Genomic DNA, 19,543 nt, shown 5'->3' with positions numbered 1-19,543 from the left:
GTATTCACTTGAAAGGAGCGGCCGTGGCAGTGAGGCTTCTGCTGTTTGTTCTTCATGCGCCACAAAGCAGTAATTCAATTAATTTATTACTTGGAAAGACTTTGACGCAACAGTGGTGGACGTGACCCGCTCATGTTGGGAACAGATGAAAATGCCGTGCTGGCAAAAGGCTCCCATCTCCTTAATGAGATGTGATACTGTTTAGAGTATTCTAAGGCAGAAGAGAATGTTGAAACTTCAAACTGGAAGGAGGAGAACATAAAAAAGATGGGATAGATGAGATGCATAACAATTTCCACGTATTTTTCAAGATGTCCGACTGTGAATTAATGAAAACTTTCCCTTTAGAGGGGAAAATTGTATGTTTTCCTAGTTTATTTTATTTTATTTTTTAATGGTTTTTTAATTTATTTTTGAGACAGAGAGAGACAGAGCATGAGCAGGGGAGGGGCAGAGAGAGAGAGAGCGAGACACAGAATCGGAAGCAGGCTCCAGGCTCCGAGCTGTCAGCACAGAGCCCGACGCGGGGCTCGAACTCACAGACTGTGAGATCATGACCTGAACCGAAGTCGGATGCTCAACCGACTGAGCCACCCAGGTGCCCCAATGTTTTCTAATTTTAAAGGGGAAAACTATAGGCTAGCTTTCTAGATTTTTACATGGATGTATGTTCATTCGAATAAAAGGTGTCACGGAAGCGTAAGTGAGAACACAGAATGCAAGACAGACACAAACTCTCCATGAATATTTTAGTTGTGGGGCAAGACCAGCAGGCTGATGACTCCTTCATACCGAGTGTATGCCAAGGGCTCTGCTGGGACCAGGCAAGGACAGAGGAAGGGGCCTTGGTCTCTGCCACTAAGGAGCTTCCAGACTAATCCTGGGATTGGACCAATGCTCAAGGCGATCATCAATCTCACTGCTGGTCACAAATTGAAAGTAAAGCCTGGGCCATTTCTGTACCATGCAATTGCCTTCGTCTACATCAAGCCCCACTCTACTTGTCCTAACAGACCCTTACTCTCATCCATTGTTAATGGACAAGTCTATTTGCCTCATTAGATTCTAAATTCCCTCCAGGCATACTGTTGTGATATGATCTCAATCAAGTATTACAGCTAAAAAAGAAAAGAAAGCACACAGAGGAATAGCACATACGAAGTCCAAAAGCAACTGTGAAGCGGGTAAAGCGAAATCCAATGGGCAGGACTGGCGTGTATGGTTGGGCAGTTCGCATACTGCACAAGGACTCCAGACCAAGTGAGGCCAGCCAAGGTTTTTCTCACCAAACCTTAAGGCCTTCAGTACTGTGTCTGCCTGGTTAGTAGGCTTTTGCCTACCCTGCCAGGGTGCCTGCGGTGGGATGTTGTCCTTAAGATGCGAACTTTATTTTATATAATTTAATTTAATTTAATTTAAGAGAGAGGGAGGGAGGGAGGGACAGAGAGAGAGAGAGAGGGAGAGAAAGAATCCCAAGCAAGCCCCACGCTATCAGCGCAGAGCCCAGTGCGGGACTCGAGCTCACAAACCGTGAGATCATGATCTGAGCGGAAATCAAGAGTCAGACACTTAATCAACTGAACCATCCAGGCGCCCCAAGATGTGAACTTTAAATACTTATTTAGCAGAGAGACAAAGAATTACCTGCAAATCTCAAATTGAAGGATGCCTTGATAGCACAGGACACAAAAAACATCAAAGGGCCAAAAAAAAACCACAAAAAAAACCCAAAGACAGCATAAGTAGGACTAAGAGCACATCATTTCCTTTAACCACACCCAGTAAAGGCCCAAGGAATTCTCTGGCGAAGAGAAATGGCAAGTAGACATTTGGAGGCTACACCTGCTTTTCATCGGCGACTCGTTTGATAGACACTGATGACTATGCTTCCGGTAATTATTTAGCAAACTGGTTGCGGTTCACATCCACAGTGTGGGTTCTCATTCTCAGGGAGGCCTATTATTGTCTCTGTGACCTAAGACGCAGCGTATCTACAAGAATGATCAGAGAACGTACTTGAGCCGCAAGGCCTCCCCGTGATCATCGCGATCGTGATTCGGGAGTCAGGATGGTTACACCAGGTCTGCGGATTTATACGGAATGCCTCACATGGCTTGTCCTGACCGGTGGCATCCCCTGTTAGGGAAGCCAATACTCCTGCCAGTTATTCTTGACAGTGCTCTGGATGGGAGTCTACCACGGATGCTGTGCTAGGCACTGGGGGAAGTGACCTGGGGGCCATTCACGGAGGCTGCCGATTTGGGGGAGGGAAAAAAAAGAAAAAGAAAAAGCATTGGAAGAAGAGGGAGCCACCTCACAAACACCCAGAAGAAGGCATTCCAGGTGCTGGAGGCCTACACCTGGAGAATTTGGCTACTGTGTGTATTCGATTTGGCCTGCAGAAAAGTTTACGTAACTAGGGAGATATTATGGTTGATCACCACGTTAACTAGCTTAGCACCTAATATCTTACCCAGCAACTATGTTCATTTGTGCATTTTGCCAGGCCCCTAAGAGCAGTGGAGCCTTTGAATCCCATGAGCATCGCCCTCTGGAAGCAGAAATGGAAAAAAGCACAATTACGTTGCAAGAGTACGGATAGGAACAATCTTAAAGCATTTATGGCAGTGTTTAATCATGACATAATCAGCAACTGGGAAGTTTTTGCAAAATGTCTGAGGGTCAGTAACCCTTCCTGGGTACCACATCATAAAACTGATCCCAGGCTATTTCCAGGATGCATAATTTGTGTTTTGTGAGTACGGAATACATTTTGTAACCTGTCTCTATACCTCACATGAACAAAACAGGTGGCGTCATGGCTTTGGTCATGCCTCAGAAGAGTTCGAAACTCTTCTAAGGTGCTTAATCTAATAAAGAAAAAAAAATCTTCGATATTCCGAATGCAGAAAAGAAAAAACAAAACAGAACAAAAAGACAAAAAAAAAAAAAAAAAACCCAAACCCTAATTCCATAATCATATTTTTCAAAATATTTGAAGTTAGTGAATCTTACCAGTCACAGCATCATAAAACTATCATAAATCATAAATTTCTAGGGTGTATAATTTGTGTTCTCTGAGTATTGAGTAAATATTATAACCTGTAGACACATCTCATGTGAACTTGAACCCATAATGGTTTGAAACTGTTCCACAAGATCACTTTTTATTGGGATGGAGGTTTAAGGAATGCATGAAAGAGATTTAAGGGCTAGAAGGTTCTGGAGGTTTCAACTAAAATAACCAAATATGCGTTTCAGCTAGGCAGCATCTTGGTGGTGCTGATCATACTCTTGTTAGTACCTGGGAGTCTGCAAACATAATAGCAGATGCTGTTCTGAAAGATGATTTAGAGCACTCAGCAGAACTTCATGAATCTTTCTATTGTAGTAGATAGAGTAGGGAGAAGTCCATACCTGCTCCAATGGCATAGTCCATCTAAGGAGCAGACAACCAGAGAGATTTTCTAAAAACTTCTGTTAGTGGGGAGCCTGAGTAGCTCAGTCGGTTGGGCATCTGACTCTTGGTTTCAGCTCAGGTCACGATCTCAAGTTTGTGAGTTTGAGCCCCGCATCGGGCTCTGAGCTGGCAGAGCAGAGCCCGCTTGGGATTCTCTCTCCTACTCTCTCTGCCCCTCCCCTGCTCACGCTGTGTCTGTCTCTCTCAAAATAAACTTAAAAAAAAAACCCCAAAAACCTGTTATTGAAAATTGGGGAATTTTATATTTCATTCTATGGTATTTTTGTGCTAGTTTTTGTATGAGATGTAGTCTAAATTTCTTACCATTGAACAGAATTGATGTTCTAGGAAGAAACAACTCATTGATCCCATGGAAGCCAGCACTCACTTACTCTTTGTGGAAACGGAGGTGAGGAAGGTGTGTGAATACCCAGTTTGAGAAGCGTGGTGAATAGGGCAGACCAAGGTAATCAGAGATAGAAACTTCTGCACTGGTATAACTCAATTCTAATGAGGGGAGGCCAACGGACATGCCCAGAGAAGGACTCCATTTATATGGCTATTCGCTCGCTGGCTTCCATCAGCCACAAAACACAGGAGACAGGGAATGCAGCCATGGGGACATTCGACACCTGCCCAGGAGAAGGGGGTCCAACCTTCACTCAGCGGATGAGAACGATGTCCAACAAAGTTTCGGGTACCCACAGGTTGTCCTTAAATTTTTGCTCAGTACAGAAGGAACATACAGCGGCCCCACGAGTATTCAGCTTCCGCTTTTAGCTGACATTTTTTGCAAACCTGTTTTCACTTTCTGCCTAAATCTTCTTGCAAAGTGCTACGGTTAACTATCCACACATCACAGATGATGTGCTCTGACAGACATGGAGAAGAAGTGAGGTAAAATACGCACACTGTTTAAAATAAAATCATCTATGTCATGAATAAGAAAAACAAAACAGATGGAATGGTGTCTTTAGTCATGCCTCAGAAGACTTTCAAACTCTTCTAAACCACTTAATTTAATAAAGAAAAAAAAAAAACTTTCAATAGTCCAAATGCAATAAAGGAAAAAAAAAAAAACCCTGCCTAATTCTATAATCACATTGGAATTTGGTATCAATAGTTTTAATGTCAGGAATTCACTGATGAAATCACATTCGGGTTTACGAGGAGCACATTGAGGGTAAATCTCTGAGGCAAAATGGCTATTGATTTCAATGTCACTGAACTGACAAAATGGCTTTGCATTAGCATATCCCCCGCTAAAGGAAGGATCTGGGAAGCAGAACTGTGGTCAGAAAAAGGGGAAACCTCAAGTCCTATTGGGGAAGCCTGTCTGCAGTTTCTTCGACACAAGTGTTCAGTTCTTCAAAAAGTACGCCAAGCCAACATTCTACCCAGACTATTTCTCTTTCCTAGAATGAAAGAGGGGGTACGCTTGGTATAATCATTTGGTTAGCTCCGAGCCACAAGAAAAGTCAACAATCTTGAGGTTGCTTTCTCAATGGAATGCTTCAACTTGACATCAACAGGAAAGCCCAATCAGTCTTAGATTGGAAGTGCTGGAAACTTTCTCCCCAAGTGATTGGTGGGGGGGAGGAGGGAAGAGAAGGGAAGGATTTACTCAAGACCAGGGGAGCCGAATAAACAAGTGCCATTGCAGTTTCCTGCAGGAAAGTGGAAAGATTAGTCTGGTTTATATTGAGATGAGAATAGAGCTTAACTCAGGTTGTAGTTGATTAAACAAGAGTGAATCATTGCGCTGCCCCATCTAGATAATCTTTGGCCATTATCTTTCATAATAACAGAGAAACCCCAAGCTTTCAGTTGGCCCTGACTGATCTAGCCAATAAAGACGCAGAGCTCAAAGACAGACCGTGGTGGCTGTCACCCCACCTCTACAGTATTTTCACTTGCTTCAAACTTACAACAAAATAACATATAAGATAGTGTTACAAATCCTAATTGTGAGCTTTAAATCATGTGTTAGGAAGCTTGGGATCATTTTTAGCGTCTTGGGAGAAAAGTCTCTCTTGCCCAGTGTCCTTGGGGACCTTTGTTACTGGAGGTGGGCGTTTTGCCAGATGCTGCAGTGAAGCTTTATAAAAATAGACAAGATAAATGGACTTTTAGTGCAGTGTCGTGCCAGACTTTTAATTTTCAGGAAATTATTTTTTTAACCTAGCTGAGAGTCAAGTCAATTTGTGAATTAGTTGAAAGGATGGCTGGATCGGGGGGGTGGGGGCGGGGGTGAGGTATCTGACATTTTAAGTCAGAAAAGCCTGCCACGCAAAACAGATTTCTCTTGGCAATCAAGATAACTTAACAACCATAAACACATTGTCAGAGGGAAAAATTACATTTTGCTCTAACACAGATCATGTACAGATGACTGATTTTTCTTTCAAGTTCAAGCGCAGAAAGACTGTTTATATATATCAACTTCTGACCCAGGCAGGCGGAACAATCGCAGAGGTCTGAATAGAGATGGTGAATGAGCTTTTGGATATTTGTTTGCTAAGGATAGAGCAGAACCATCACGACATGTATAGAGAGCCTAGGTTGCAAAGAATGAGAATGAAGTTGCTACCATAGATAATTTGTAATATTTGTTCACTTTATTATAACCTGCCAAGAAAAAAAAAGGTAGCACAATTACAGTTTTAAAAATGCATTTCCTTTTGCTTAGTTTGCTTGGAATATGACAAGGTGTGTTTCCCTGTTACTGGGAGGTGCCTGTGCTATCCAAAGAATGTTCTGAACTGATAACCTCCCAACTTTAATGTTAGAATTTCCTCAAATTCTCAGGTAACTAGCCCTTCAGATGGTGAACATAATATGTGTTTTGTGAAAGGCAACTGAAAACTGTTAAGAACTATATGAAACCCAAGGTATTATTAATTCTTTTTTATTATTATGAATGTCCTCAAAAATAAAAAGCACAGTAACGTTTAAATTCATATGACACGACGGCTCAGGGCAGGATTATTTGATCCCTTTGTTTTTATTTAGTCAGAGTGGAGGAGAGGTGCCGGATTTGGTGATTTGGAACTATTTATTGCAACAAACGCATTAATATACATATATTGATTGATTGAACAACTTTGACATACACAACACGGTCATGGAAACTGTGTTGGGTATTTCGGATACAGGAGTGAAGAGTCCTTGCCTCACTAAAGATTGTAAGCTGGTTGTCCAGAAAAGAACCACTTGTGCTCACAGATATAGGAATCCACATGTTAACCTTAAACAACAGTACAAGACAGTAGGGCACAAAGTAAATGTAAGGAGTGGTGTATTTGTGAATATCAATTTTCATTGTGACTTGACAAAATCACCGAAAGGTGATTTGTGGTGTGTGTGTGTGTGTGTGTGTGTATGTGTGTAGGTACATTCTTGCATCTCTGCAGATAGCTTAAAGTTGTATTCCTGTGATCACTTGAAAAGGGACACATGTTGATTGAACTCATGTTATGTGGCTAAGCATGTGGCATCTATTAATTGCCTCCTATAGTTGTCAGAACAATGACTGAAGTAGGTGTCATTATCAATGCCGTTTTATAGACCTGGAAATTAAACCTCAGAGAAGTAAACAAATTATCCAGGTTGCACCCGCTAGCAAATGGCGAGCTGAACTTTGAATCCACACTTTTTGCCTTGGAAACACTGTTATCTTTTCTCCCTCTACAAGCGAGTCTCAAAATGAGATTTGCAAATCTGAAGGAGAATGACTGGGGGTGGGGGTTGGTCACGAGGTCCCCAGGTTTTCTGAACCTCTTTTGTATATTGCCCTCCACTCCACATCATCTGTTTCAGTGACTTAGAGATTTTGTGCTTCAAGTAAACACAGTTGTCTGAGATGAAAGGAATAGAAAAAATAAACCCCAATTCATTGCTCCTTGAGCTGGGGTCACTTGAGCTGAATTCTCTTCAGTTTTCACTACGATTTTTCAGGAGTCTACAAATCACTGAGCAAGTAAAAATTCTCTCTCTTCCCTGAGGACAAAAAGAAAAAAAAAAAAAAGAGAGAGAGAGAGAGGGATTCCCTTGTGAGTGGTTGGCGTGGGAAGGAGGCTGAATCTCTGGAAGATAAATCTCCAGGTAGTTAATAGGAACCTAATGTGGATCTTGTCCCCAATCTGGAGCCTTCCTTCTCGCATCCTTTTATCTGGAGCTATAAAACTCAAAATAAATTTAGCCAGAATTTAGAAGGAAAGAAGTTTCCTTACTAGGTTGTGGGATGAAATGAAAGTTAATCATGGCAAAAAGATTTCCATCTATTTTATAGGATTATATTGGGAGATAACAGAGGATTGGAAACTAATTCATAGAGTCAGAAAAAGAATCCTAAGATTGAAAGGAACTATGATTATGTCTACTTGGGAAAAGGTATTCGTGAAATATTTGTATTCCTCTGAGCACAATAATACTTAAATCAAGCTCGGTCTTATTCTGACAAAAAGGTCTCTGGGACTGAAATATAGGATTTTATTTTATCTAACTCTGTTAAAAGGTAAATTTGATTAAGTAATTTAGTAATAGGAGTTGTAGGTAGTATTTATTAAGCAATTGCCCAGGGGTTAGGCACTGAGCTAATCACTCGATTGCCATATTTCGTTGGGAATTAGATTATTTTATGCTGTCATTCAATGTTGATTCCCTCTACCTGCCCCTTTGATGAAAATAGGATATTTTATTTTATACCACCAGACATGTGTGTGTATATATATATATACATATGCATGTTCATGAATGTATATTTATATGTATTCATATATGAACTTTCACATACATTCTTATTTTTATTATTAATATTAGTAATAACAATAATGATTGTGGTTAAATTTAGTCTCCATGAAGGCGGGGCTAGGTAGGCACTATGCACCCATTTCAGAGGACGAGATGAGGCTTAGTGAAATTAAAAGATAAACCCAATAATTCCGTAAGCTTAGCTTGCAGCACCTGGAGGGCTTGTTAAAACACAGGGCTGGGCTCCACCCCCAGAGTTTCTGCTTCAGTATATTTTTGAGGCACTTTAGGGAAAATACTGCTGTTTGACCCTGGAGGAAGACATTACCTCTCCACATATATACGCCACACCTTGGTATCCTATTATTTAACAACATATTTTCCTTAAAATACTTTTTTTTTAAATATTATTTTGCCCTGTGAAAACGCTGGGCTTCAGGGCGGGTCACGACACATACTTGATGCACAAATTACACAGGAGTCAGGCAGCCCTTTCCCGGGAAGGGAGGCCCAACGAAAGATCGGATTGTAGAAAATGTGCCCCATCGGCAGGTTGATGGTGGGGGAGGGGGGGGGGTAAGGCTGTCAGCATTTGGACACATGTCACTTCTGGATTCCAAACAATTTCCCTACTTGTCTCATTTTGTGCCTGCAGTCTTTGCTCTTAAAAGTCATGGATTGGGGCGCCTGGGTGGCTCAGACGGTTGAGCAGCTGAGTTCGGCTCAGGTCATGATCTCACGGTCCATGAGTTCGAGCCCCGCGTCAGGCTTTGTGCTGACAGCTCAGAACCTGGAGCCTGTTTCGGATTCTGTGTCTCCATCTCTCTCTGCCCCTCCCCCATTCATGCTCTGTCTCTCTCTGTCTCAAAAATAAATAAACGTTAAAAAAAAAAAAAGCCATGGAAATTAGGAATGGGCAAAACCCATACCGTCTTCCATTTCGTTATCCTGTCAGGCTAGAGGCGTTCTCTGCTGGTTCGTCCCTTTCCACAGAAGTTACTTTATTGTGAAAAATGAGGAAGCAAGAAAGTCAGAGAAAGAGAATATTTGGAAGGGGGTATTTTTTCAGCCAAAATATCAAGAGTTAAGAAAGCTACTGTTTGTCGATTTCTTGAGAAAGCGGGAGAGTATGTTTTCTGTCTGCCGGCAATACTCACGCCCTCTTCGTGCTCGTTGACCTATCTCTGAAATGTCTCTTCCGGCTTCTCAAGCTGCCGGAAGCTGGATGACGTGGCAGCACTTCTCGTGTTGGCATCGTCTCTAGGCACAGGTGCAGCTGTGCAATCGGCAGGTGTCGCCTTTTCCAGTTCTCCGTTAGGGGTCCTCCTGGGAATCCGTTCAGTTGGCCTTTCCACCATTCCTTCTCCAGTCTTCCATAACAGCGCCGAGATTTTCCTTGGTGGCAGGGAAGGAGTTAGCCCTGAACCTGCAGCTCTAAGAGTGAGGTGGTTGGCCTGTGCCGGACCATGTAGAACTTTCCGGAGGCTTTTGTTTCTTTCCACTGGGCTTTCTCACTTGGTAGGAGGTAAGACGAGTGCTACTGGCTTTCCTATCACACAAGGAAGAGCTGGCCTCTGAAGGACAGGACACACGAAAGAAAACAGATTCTGGAGATGGAGAGGAAGATTTCCCGAGGATGTTCCTTGATAACCTGAATGCCAGATGTGAACCAGCAAATTCGTGCTTCCTCTTTTTGCTTGAACTTGCGGAATATAATTGTACTCATCCTCAGTCCCGAGTTCTAGAAAGTTAAAGCGGAATACATTATAAGCGCTTCAGCATCAAAATAAACAAGGCTGTCTATAGGGGAGAATGTCCTGATTGTATCCCGGATTAAGGTTCTCTGGGGACATTATCTCTTGGTGTCATGACGCCTTGAATTCTTTCTCATCCACCCCCAGCCTCACAAAATGCCTTCCATTATCAATGGCATAGCAGTGAAGAGGTTTCTGGGGAAATTTTGGAAGATGGCCGGGAGAGAAAAGAGTCCACCGATATTGGAATGGCAGGAGATATGATGGGGCAGAAAGAAAGTGCAGACTGAGCGTTATAAGCAAGTTACAGACAATGGAATCATTTTCCATGGTACCAGACAGTAGCTCGGCTAACCTCAGCCACTGTGTCGTGGAAGGCCTGGAATGAAAAAGCGAAACAGGAAATAAACTCTGGAAACAAAAAAAGAGGCATGCCGTGGCGGTTACTAGTAATTGCATTTTTGCTGGGAATGCTTGTCGTTGCTAAAGTGTCAAAAGCAAAGGAGACCAGATAGTGAAGAGAAGCCAAGGAAAAACCTTTCCAAAAAAGGGGACTTGAGGATTTTTGGAGCTAAGATTCAAAGAATTCTCATGCCACTGAACTGTGGCATTTCATACCATTTTTCCCCCACTTAAGTTTTTCTCGGGACTCTGCCCTTGGCAATGCTGCAGGTTTAACAACTGGATCTCCAGGGGGGCGGGGAAGCCCTGATCACAGGTGATGGCTGTTTTTCGGTGGTGTAAATACCTCCGTGACCAACTTCAAGCGACCCATCTGATGTCAACTGATTCATAAAATTCCCGAAAATTTACCCACTGGTTCTGGCGTAAGCCGACTCCAGCCTGCATTGAAATTAGGGAGTAGAAACTCTGGGTTGTGTAGGCACCTAAGGGGTAGCTATGTGGTCCTCCCTAAGGGTTCAGATGCGAATCAGACATTGCAGAGCTCCCAAAAGAAAGGGTACAGATTCCTCTGGTGTCCTGTTCCCGAGCAAAGCTTTCCTGATACTAGGGCATGTTAGGCTTCAGAGCAGAGCCTTGAGTGTGGAGGTCTCAGGGCAAGGCTGGGGGCTCATTCTAATACTGTAATGCAGGCAGGCAAAATTCGTGTGGTATGCAGCTTGCTGGGCTGTTTCTGGTACTGGGATTCCCAACACAAAGGTCACCATTGTGGGGAAAGGGGATGGCGACCTTTGCAAAGGAGAGAAGCATTTGCCCTGCAGCAGGAAACAGCAACAAAGGGCTAAGGAGGAGGAGGCGAGCACTCACCTGTCCCAGACCCAAAACGAGTTTAAACAGAGCAGGTAGAGAATCTAGGAGAACCAGATAATGAAGCAGCTCATGAAAGGACAGGGGGAAAGAAGGGAAGGGTGGAGAAGTGGCAGCTGCAGGAGGAACCAGGAAGAGAAGAAAGGAATGAAGAGAGGAAGGAGAGAGGTAGCCACAGGAAGTTGGCAGGGGAGCCCTTCAGCAGGCAGATGCGTGGGTGGGCGCAGGTGGGACTGGGCTAGGAGAGGCCGATTGCAAAAAGGGGAAGGATGAGGGATGTGTTCTAAGGGAAATCAATGGAGACACACCGTGGACGTCCTATAAGCAGGTATGAATGTGTGTATATGTGTAATTTATTTTTGTATAATAATACATTTACATATGATGCATATATAATTTAATATTAATCATTTGACTCAAGCAAGAGCCAAAGCCCAAACTGTGTTTATACACAGAAGAGTAACCAGTACCATAAAGAATGGATACAAAAATCCCAATGTCTGAGATGGAAGTTAGTGAAATGCAAAGTTGATTTCTTTCTTTCTTTCTTTCTTTCTTTCTTTCTTTCTTTCTTTCCTTCCTTCCTTCCTTCCTTCCTTCTTTCCTTGTTTTCTTTTCTTTTCTTTTCTTTTCTTTTCTTTTCTTTTCTTTTCTTTTCTTTCCTTCCTTCCTTCCTTCCTTCCTTTCTTCCTTCCTGGTTTTCTTTCTTTCTTTCCTTCCTTCCTTCCTCCTTCCTTCCTTCCTTCCTTCCTTCCTGGTTTTTTCTTTCTTTCTTTCTTTCTTTCTTTCTTTCTTTCTTTCTGGAACAGATGTAGAGATTTCTGTTACTCTCCTAATCTTTTCACTTATGATAATGCCAAATGACCCAAAGTAAAGGGCCAGTGGATATTCTTCAAGAAAAAGTAGCCCAAGGACAATGTCTTTGGCTTCACACTGATGATAAGACATAAGGAGATTAAACAAGATGCTTGGGTAACTTTTAAAACGAGAAAGAATAGACCCTTTGGGGAGGTGATCTATGCAAGAAACTACCAATGCTGTTGGCTCTTGGGCTCCCAGTTCCTGCTATGCTCCTTTTGGATGCAAAGGGTCACAAATGGCAAGCTATCAACCTCTTGTCTTGGCTTCACGCGTATCTGTTTACCTGAAAGGAGAAAAATTAAGAAAACTATTCAAAGAACAATCCAACTGGCATCTCTAGGCCACCTCCCCACAAAAAGGGGAAAATCCAAATCTGTTTAACCAGATATGTTCTCAGCCAAGATGTTATAAAATGGATGTTTCTCTCTACCCTCAAACTCCTGTCTGAAGAAGAGTATTTGTGGGCTTCATGACAGAAAGAAATCAAAGATTTTTAAGTGCAAATGCATAGTCATTCACACAAGAAAACTTGAAAAGCCAAATACAAATGTTCCAGGCTCGGCTTAGGCAGAACTGAGCTTTCGCCCAAACCTTGCCTCCAACGTTGGTTGCTACTGTGGACAAGTCCCAGATTCTATCTGACCTGTCTTTAATAAATTGCAGAAACTAGGGCAGATACATAAGGCCTCTGTTTGGCATGAAACTGACAAAGCATTCTACAATCAAGGAAGACTGGCTCTTCCTAAATACAAAGTAAATAATTCATTTTAAAATTTAATTAATTCATTTTAAGTACATACATAATGCATGACTAAACGTTCGGTATAAAAATTTCAAGTAACACAAAAGTGTGTAGAGAAGGAAAATATCAAATGCATCTTCCTCCACCATCTCATTTCCCTGAATAAAGGTAGCCATCACTCATGGTTTCCTGTGTATCTTTTTTGGATCTTTTCCTATTCACTTATCTATACGATTATTTTTATATGTTCTACTATTGAAGCAATGCACAGAAGTAAAGATATACCCATAATCTCAGGACCCAACGCAAATTTAGTAGACAATTTGCTATAATTGTCTTCAAATTTTTGTCTATGCATAATTTAAAAAAAAACAATAATACATAGAAAAGGAGAGGTATCGGGGAGCCTGGGAAACTCAGTTGGTTAAGCGTCCGACTTCAGCTCAGGTCATGATCTCGCGGTTTGTAGGTGCAAGCTTCACATCCGGCTCTGTGCTGACAGCTCAGAGTCTGGAGCCTGCCTGGGATTCTGTGTCTCCCTCGCTCTCTGCCCTCTCCTGCTCATTCTCTCTCTCTCTGAAAAATAAACATTAATTTTTTTAAAAAAGGGAGAGGTATTCAATGCTTGGGTCAAAAATTAATATGACTGTGTATTCTGTTTTGAAGTGATAAGCACCTCTTGGTGATTTTAGTAGTACATCTAACTAGGCACCAGAGATCTAAGAAAGAGATAGGCGAGTGAATTTCATGTTTAAGAAATGGAAAATGTAAATAACTGACCCTCTTTTGGGATACTCAAGATGGATAGCAAAGGCATTAGAAATAACAAAAGCACTGACCAGCTTTAGAGATTTAGAGAATTGCAGAAGCTTAGATCTCAGGGGCCATCTAGGAGGCACCTAAACCATGGTTCTTATTTTATAGAAGAGGCAACATAAGCTTGGGGAGAATTTTCCCAAGTTTGCAGGGCTAATACACGAGAAAGCCAAGATTAGACCCTCCCCTCACTCTTCCCCCAATTCCTTCTATTTTTGCCCCAATAAAGCGGGCACTTCAAAGAGGGACCCCTTCAGGGCTAGGAGATTTGATCTAGCTAGTCCCTTTTAGATAAGAGCTTGTAAACCGGCAGCTTCAGACCAAATCTGACCCACACAGTGTTTTTCAAAAATTAAGCCAAAGTCCTTAAACACAGTTCGTTCCCTGCGTTTGAAAATGCAATTTTTGACTTGTCCTGGAAGATGCGGAGATCTCCCCATGGGAGGACCAACGGTCACGTGTGGAATTCCTTTAGATCTGTCCTGTCCTCTCCCGAGCATCTTGGCCCTCACCTGCTGGCCTCATTCATGCAGGACACCTGCCTAGATGCCCTCCTCTGAGAACGACATGCCAGCCACACCCACACCTGGACACTTTTGGGGGTGAAAGTCTTTGCAAATAATTATCATGCCGACCTGAGAGACAAAACCCAGGACTGTTCCAGACAAACTGGAACTTACTTTTCATGCTACAGACATCTGAGTACGGGAACGCCGTTTCACACTGGGGTCCCCTGTGTGTTCCTGCTCTGTCTCAGCTCCCACACAGCTCACCTCTAGCAATTACTCTCCTTCCCTGCTCCTCCCAGGCCTCAGGAGGGCTGGCTGCCTTCTCTGAAGCTGCCCTGTGCTCCTAGGAGTTAGGATACCTGAAACACTGCCAGGTGCGTTTGGGAATAGGAATTAGGAATCTGTTTATAAGGAAGGAATTGATGGGGGAAATATTAGAACTGCCATTTCCTCCTCGGCAGATAATTCTTAAAGGCCACCATTTGGTAGACATATTTAAAACTACAAGGGGACAGGAGGCACGTTTCTTGCTTTGGAACAACTTAGGAGTGAGCCGAGAAGCTTTGAAGGGAGAGGGGGAGCGGAGTTCAAAGGAACCAGGGATTTTGCAGTGGCCCCCGCTTCCCAAGAAGGGCTTTGAGGTGAGCAGGTCTTCAACACAATCACGCACAGTAAGTAGGAATCCTGCCGACAAGGAAGACAATAGCAGCATCCTAGGCAGAGGGAAACCAGGGAGAGAACCGCGGCCTCTGGGTTCTGGGAGCACCAGTCTCTTTTCTCAGACCAGGCAGTTTTTATTCATCGGCGTCTTTTGTTTCCCTATCAGAGACAGAGACGCAGAGAAACAGAGACAGTGTTCTCAGCACCCTTTGCCGGGGATGATTTTATGATGCTGGGCAAATCGTTGGTTTGCTTTCCAAAGGATGAACAAATGTTAAGCTTAGTTTACTGGCTAAAGAGCCAGGTTGCGGGTTAAGGTGCACACTTGCCTTCACGTTAGTCACGGCAGCTGGTCAGTTGGCTGAGCACGATCCTGTGTCGCACCCAAAGGTGCTCTGTCATAACATAGTGTGGAGTTCCCTGTCTTGCTATCCTGAAATAAAATAGATTCTATAAACTGCCCTCCACACATACGATTAAAAAAATCAGCGGGGCGCCTGGGTGACTCAGTCGGTTAAGCGGCCGACTTTGGCTCAGGTCACGATCTCACGGCTCGTGAGTTCGAGCCCCGCGTCGGGCTCTGTGCTGACGGCTCGGAGCCTGGAGCCCGCTTCGGATTCTGTGTCTCCCTCTCTCTCTGACCTTCCCCCGCTCTCGCTCTATCTCTCTCTCAAAAAATAAACATTAAAAAAAATTTTTAAAAATCGCTACAAGAGTCTAACTGCAATAAAGTGAGGAAATGAGAGATAGGCATTTTATAACAAAATCCCACACATATTTCAGTATGTACCTAGTGGGGCATAGCCACAATAGAAGAGAAAAAAGAGCTGATGTCTACACGTAGATCTATGGGTTCTTTTGATGTTTTTATTTATTTTTGAGACAGAGAGAGACAGAACACGAGCAGGGGAGGGGCAGAGAGAGAGGGAGACGCAGAATCCGAAGCAGGCTCCAGGCTCTGAACTGTCAGCACAGAGCCCCACACGGGGCTCGAACTCACAAACCGCGAGATCATGACCTGAGCTGAAGTCGGGCGCTTAACCGACTGAGCCACCCGGGGGGCCCTCTATGGGTTCTTTTGATGTGAACACGAGTGTTGGGGTTTTCCAAAATGGTGAACAACATACTAATACTCTGAATACACTGAGGTCCAATCTTCCTTCTGTCTAATAAATTTCATTATTGGAAAATTCAGTGTGTGTTTGGAACAAGTAATACTGTGTCTGTATGTCAACGTGAGAATTTTGGCCTAATTAATTGCAAACAGATTATTACTTACTTGAGACTGTCCTGTTCATTGCTGCCCAAAGTAACATTGGTACTTGCCTCAATAAATGTCAGAGGTGTCCCCCAATTATTATGTCAGCCCCAAGCTGCCCTTCCAAATGTCTAAATTGCTCTCTGGGGGTAATAAAAACCATGAAGAACCACTGCCTTGTATCAATCAAAAGCCACTATTAGAACAGTTTTAAAAAACGTAAGAGATAGAAGATACGATCTAATAAATCTTTTAGAATAAAAGATGTAATAAATCTTTTATTCTATGTTAATTGCATGTCAATAATAAGTACTAAATGTTGAAAATGCAATTCCATAGGTACTCTTCTGTGAAGACCTCTTTCTCACGTTGGTCAGTAGATTTTTCCCAATTCTAGGAGGAACACATTCCTGCGTCTAAATGAACTTGACTTAGAGAAAGATGGGTCAGTATGTCTTAGTAGTAAAAGAGGCTAGAAGTAAGAAAGACCAACGGAAAGAGAATACAACATTTTTTACAAAGGGAGAAAAGGAATTAAATTATAAAGGCACTATAGTTTTAGCCATTACTGGGATAAAATAGATAATTTGGACTCTCTGGTCTGGAAGATCCTATACCTAACATTGAGCAATGACCCAGGTAGGCGTTGGAAGGAATAAATAGGAGGGTGCTGGCCACCTGTTCCTAAGCTTCCCTGAACGTCACAGGGTGACAGGCCTCCAGGCAATCTAAGGTACCAAGGACCTGTAGCGAGATGCCCCTCCCTGCATTGACAGCTCTCCAAAGGCTGAACTCCGGTGGCCTTGAAGCTCCCCTTTAGGGCCAATGTAAACTGACTTCAGATGGATAATATGAATAAGATGGGAGTATGCAGGGGGTTTAGCTCTGAGCCAGTGAAATCTAAGGAGTGATTGTGTGTGAGCTTCTCCATGACTCTGGTATAGACTTAACCCCAACCATTCAGTAAAAAGGATATGTTTTTTTGTCTTATCAAATTTAAAAAGATTGAAAACATTCTCATTTATCCAAGCCCTCATGAGATGGGCACTTTCATATACTACTCATGAGAGACAATTTGGCAATAGGATCAAGAAAATGATAGATGGATAGATGATAGATAGATAGATAGATAGATAGGGAAAACATCCTGTCTTTTGACCCAGTGATTTTTCCTTAAGTGATCTAAAGTAAATAATACACACAAAACCAAACAATGAAATAGTAAAGACCTGACAGCTCTTTGAGCTAAAAATTCTCTGGCTAGTTATTTGCATATCTGAATAATATAGGTGCAACAGTAGGCATATACACGCATAGATACACATAATAACTCCTCACATTGGTATACACTTTCAGATCGACAATAATTATTTATCTTGTATTGTTTGATGACTGTTTTATAGTTTTATATCTAAGTAGAAGCAAGATTGTTTATACACAATATGTAAATATATTGTGCCTCTTCACGTAGCAATTAATCGCAGTATTCTTAACCAATATCACTGGCAGTATTTTTAAAACCTTTTCTTTTTTAAACTTCTTTATTTTGAGAAAGAGAGAGAACTCCAAGCAGTCTCCGCACTGTCAGCATGGAACCCAACATGGGGCTCGAACGCAGGAACCCTGAGATCATGACCTGAGCCAAAATCAGGTCAGAAGCTTAACCAACTAAGCCACCCAGGTGCCCCATTAAATGTTTTGTTTTTTAAATAATAGATATTTACATGATTTTAAAAATTAAGAAAATCCAAATAAACAAATTAGTAAAAAGGAAAGTAAGATTCTACAAATTCCAATACACAGAAATATCCTCTTAATATTTTGGTATCTGTTCTGGATTTTCCCCCGATGCTTGTGTCCTTTTCAGATAACGAGAGACGCATTTTTCCTAATATTTCTCTGATTATTTGGCCTTTCCATCTCTATCTCTAAAAAGTCAAAGAAATAATGAAGCTTTAATGGAGGTGTGTATTTCATTTTGTTTACCCATCAACCAGTGCTAAGTCTAGATCCATAATTTAATTTCTCAGCTGCTTAGATTTAATGCATTTCCATCACATTTGATTGCATGTTAAAAATATGGAACACAGTAAAGGACCAACTATAACACCCATCTATTTACCACTCAAAATGCACAAATATTTACCCTTTGTAAAATGCTTCCGGTTGAGAATTATTATTTAAATTTTTTTTTAATTTTTTAATGTTTATTTATTTTTGAGAGAGAGGGGGTGGGGTGGGGAGGCAGAGAGAGAGAGGGAGACACAGAATCCGAAGCAGGCTCCGAGCTGTCGGCACAGAGCCCGACGCTGGGGCTTGAACTCACAAACTGAGATCATGACCTGAGCCGAAGTTGGAAGCCCAACCGACTGAGCCACCCAGGCGCCCCTACTTTCCCTTTGATCCTGGACCAAGGCAACCACTGAGTTGCTTTTTGTCACTATAGATTAGTTTGCATTTCTCTGTGTCTGGCTTTTTTCCCCTCAGCAAATTGATTGAGACTCCTTCGTATTGTGTTTTTGAGTAGCTTTCTCCCCGCTTTTTATTGATGAGTAGCATTGCATCACATGGACATACCATGTTTTATTTATCCATTCACCTGTTAATGGACATCTAGGTTTTTTCCCCCAGTTTTTTGGTTATCGTGAACTAAGCTGCTCTGAATGTATATGCCATTGTGTGGACATTTTTTAAAAATTTTCACTTAAGGAAATGCCAATGGTCATATGGTAGATATAGGTTTAGCTTTTTAAAGTTTTTTTTTTTTTTTTTTTTTTTTTTTTTAGAGAGACAACATGAGCAGGGGAGGGGCAGAGAGGGGGAGAGAAGGACAATTTTAAGCAGGCTCCATGCCACCAGCACGGAGCCTGACGCGGGGCTTGAACTCATGAACTGTGAGATCACGACCTGTGCCAAAATCAAGAGCCAGACGCTTAACTGTCTGAGCCACCCAGGTGCCCCTGTACATTTAACTTGAAATAAAAATGCCAAATTATTTTTGTTTCTGCTCCCTTCTCTCTCCTTCCCTACTGTGACTCTATTTACTTATGTATTAAACTTCTTGAAGTTGCCCCACAGGTCCCCGAGACTGTTCATTCTATTCAACGATTTTTCTTTATCTTCTTCAGACTGCGTGTTTTCTGTTGCTCTGTTTCAAATTGGCTGACACATTCTTCTGTCATCTCCATTTTCTTATTATGCCCATTCAATATCTTTTTTAACTTTTGATATTTTATTTTTTGATACTTTTCCAAATATTCTATTCCTCCGCTGAGAATTCCTACGTGTTTACCCATTTTAGGTTTTCTTTCCTTTACCCATCATCATTATAGTCACTGCACTGAAGTCTGGTAATTCCAGTATCTGGGTCATCATGGTATTGCATCTGGCGATTGTCTTTTCCCTTGAGAATAATTCACATTTTCTTGGCTTTTGGTATGTGCATATTTTGGACTACTTCCG

This window comes from Lynx canadensis, chromosome C1 (assembly GCF_007474595.2).
Source record: "Lynx canadensis isolate LIC74 chromosome C1, mLynCan4.pri.v2, whole genome shotgun sequence".
NCBI lineage: Eukaryota > Metazoa > Chordata > Mammalia > Carnivora > Felidae > Lynx > Lynx canadensis.
Note: the sequence above shows the minus strand (reverse complement) of the source record.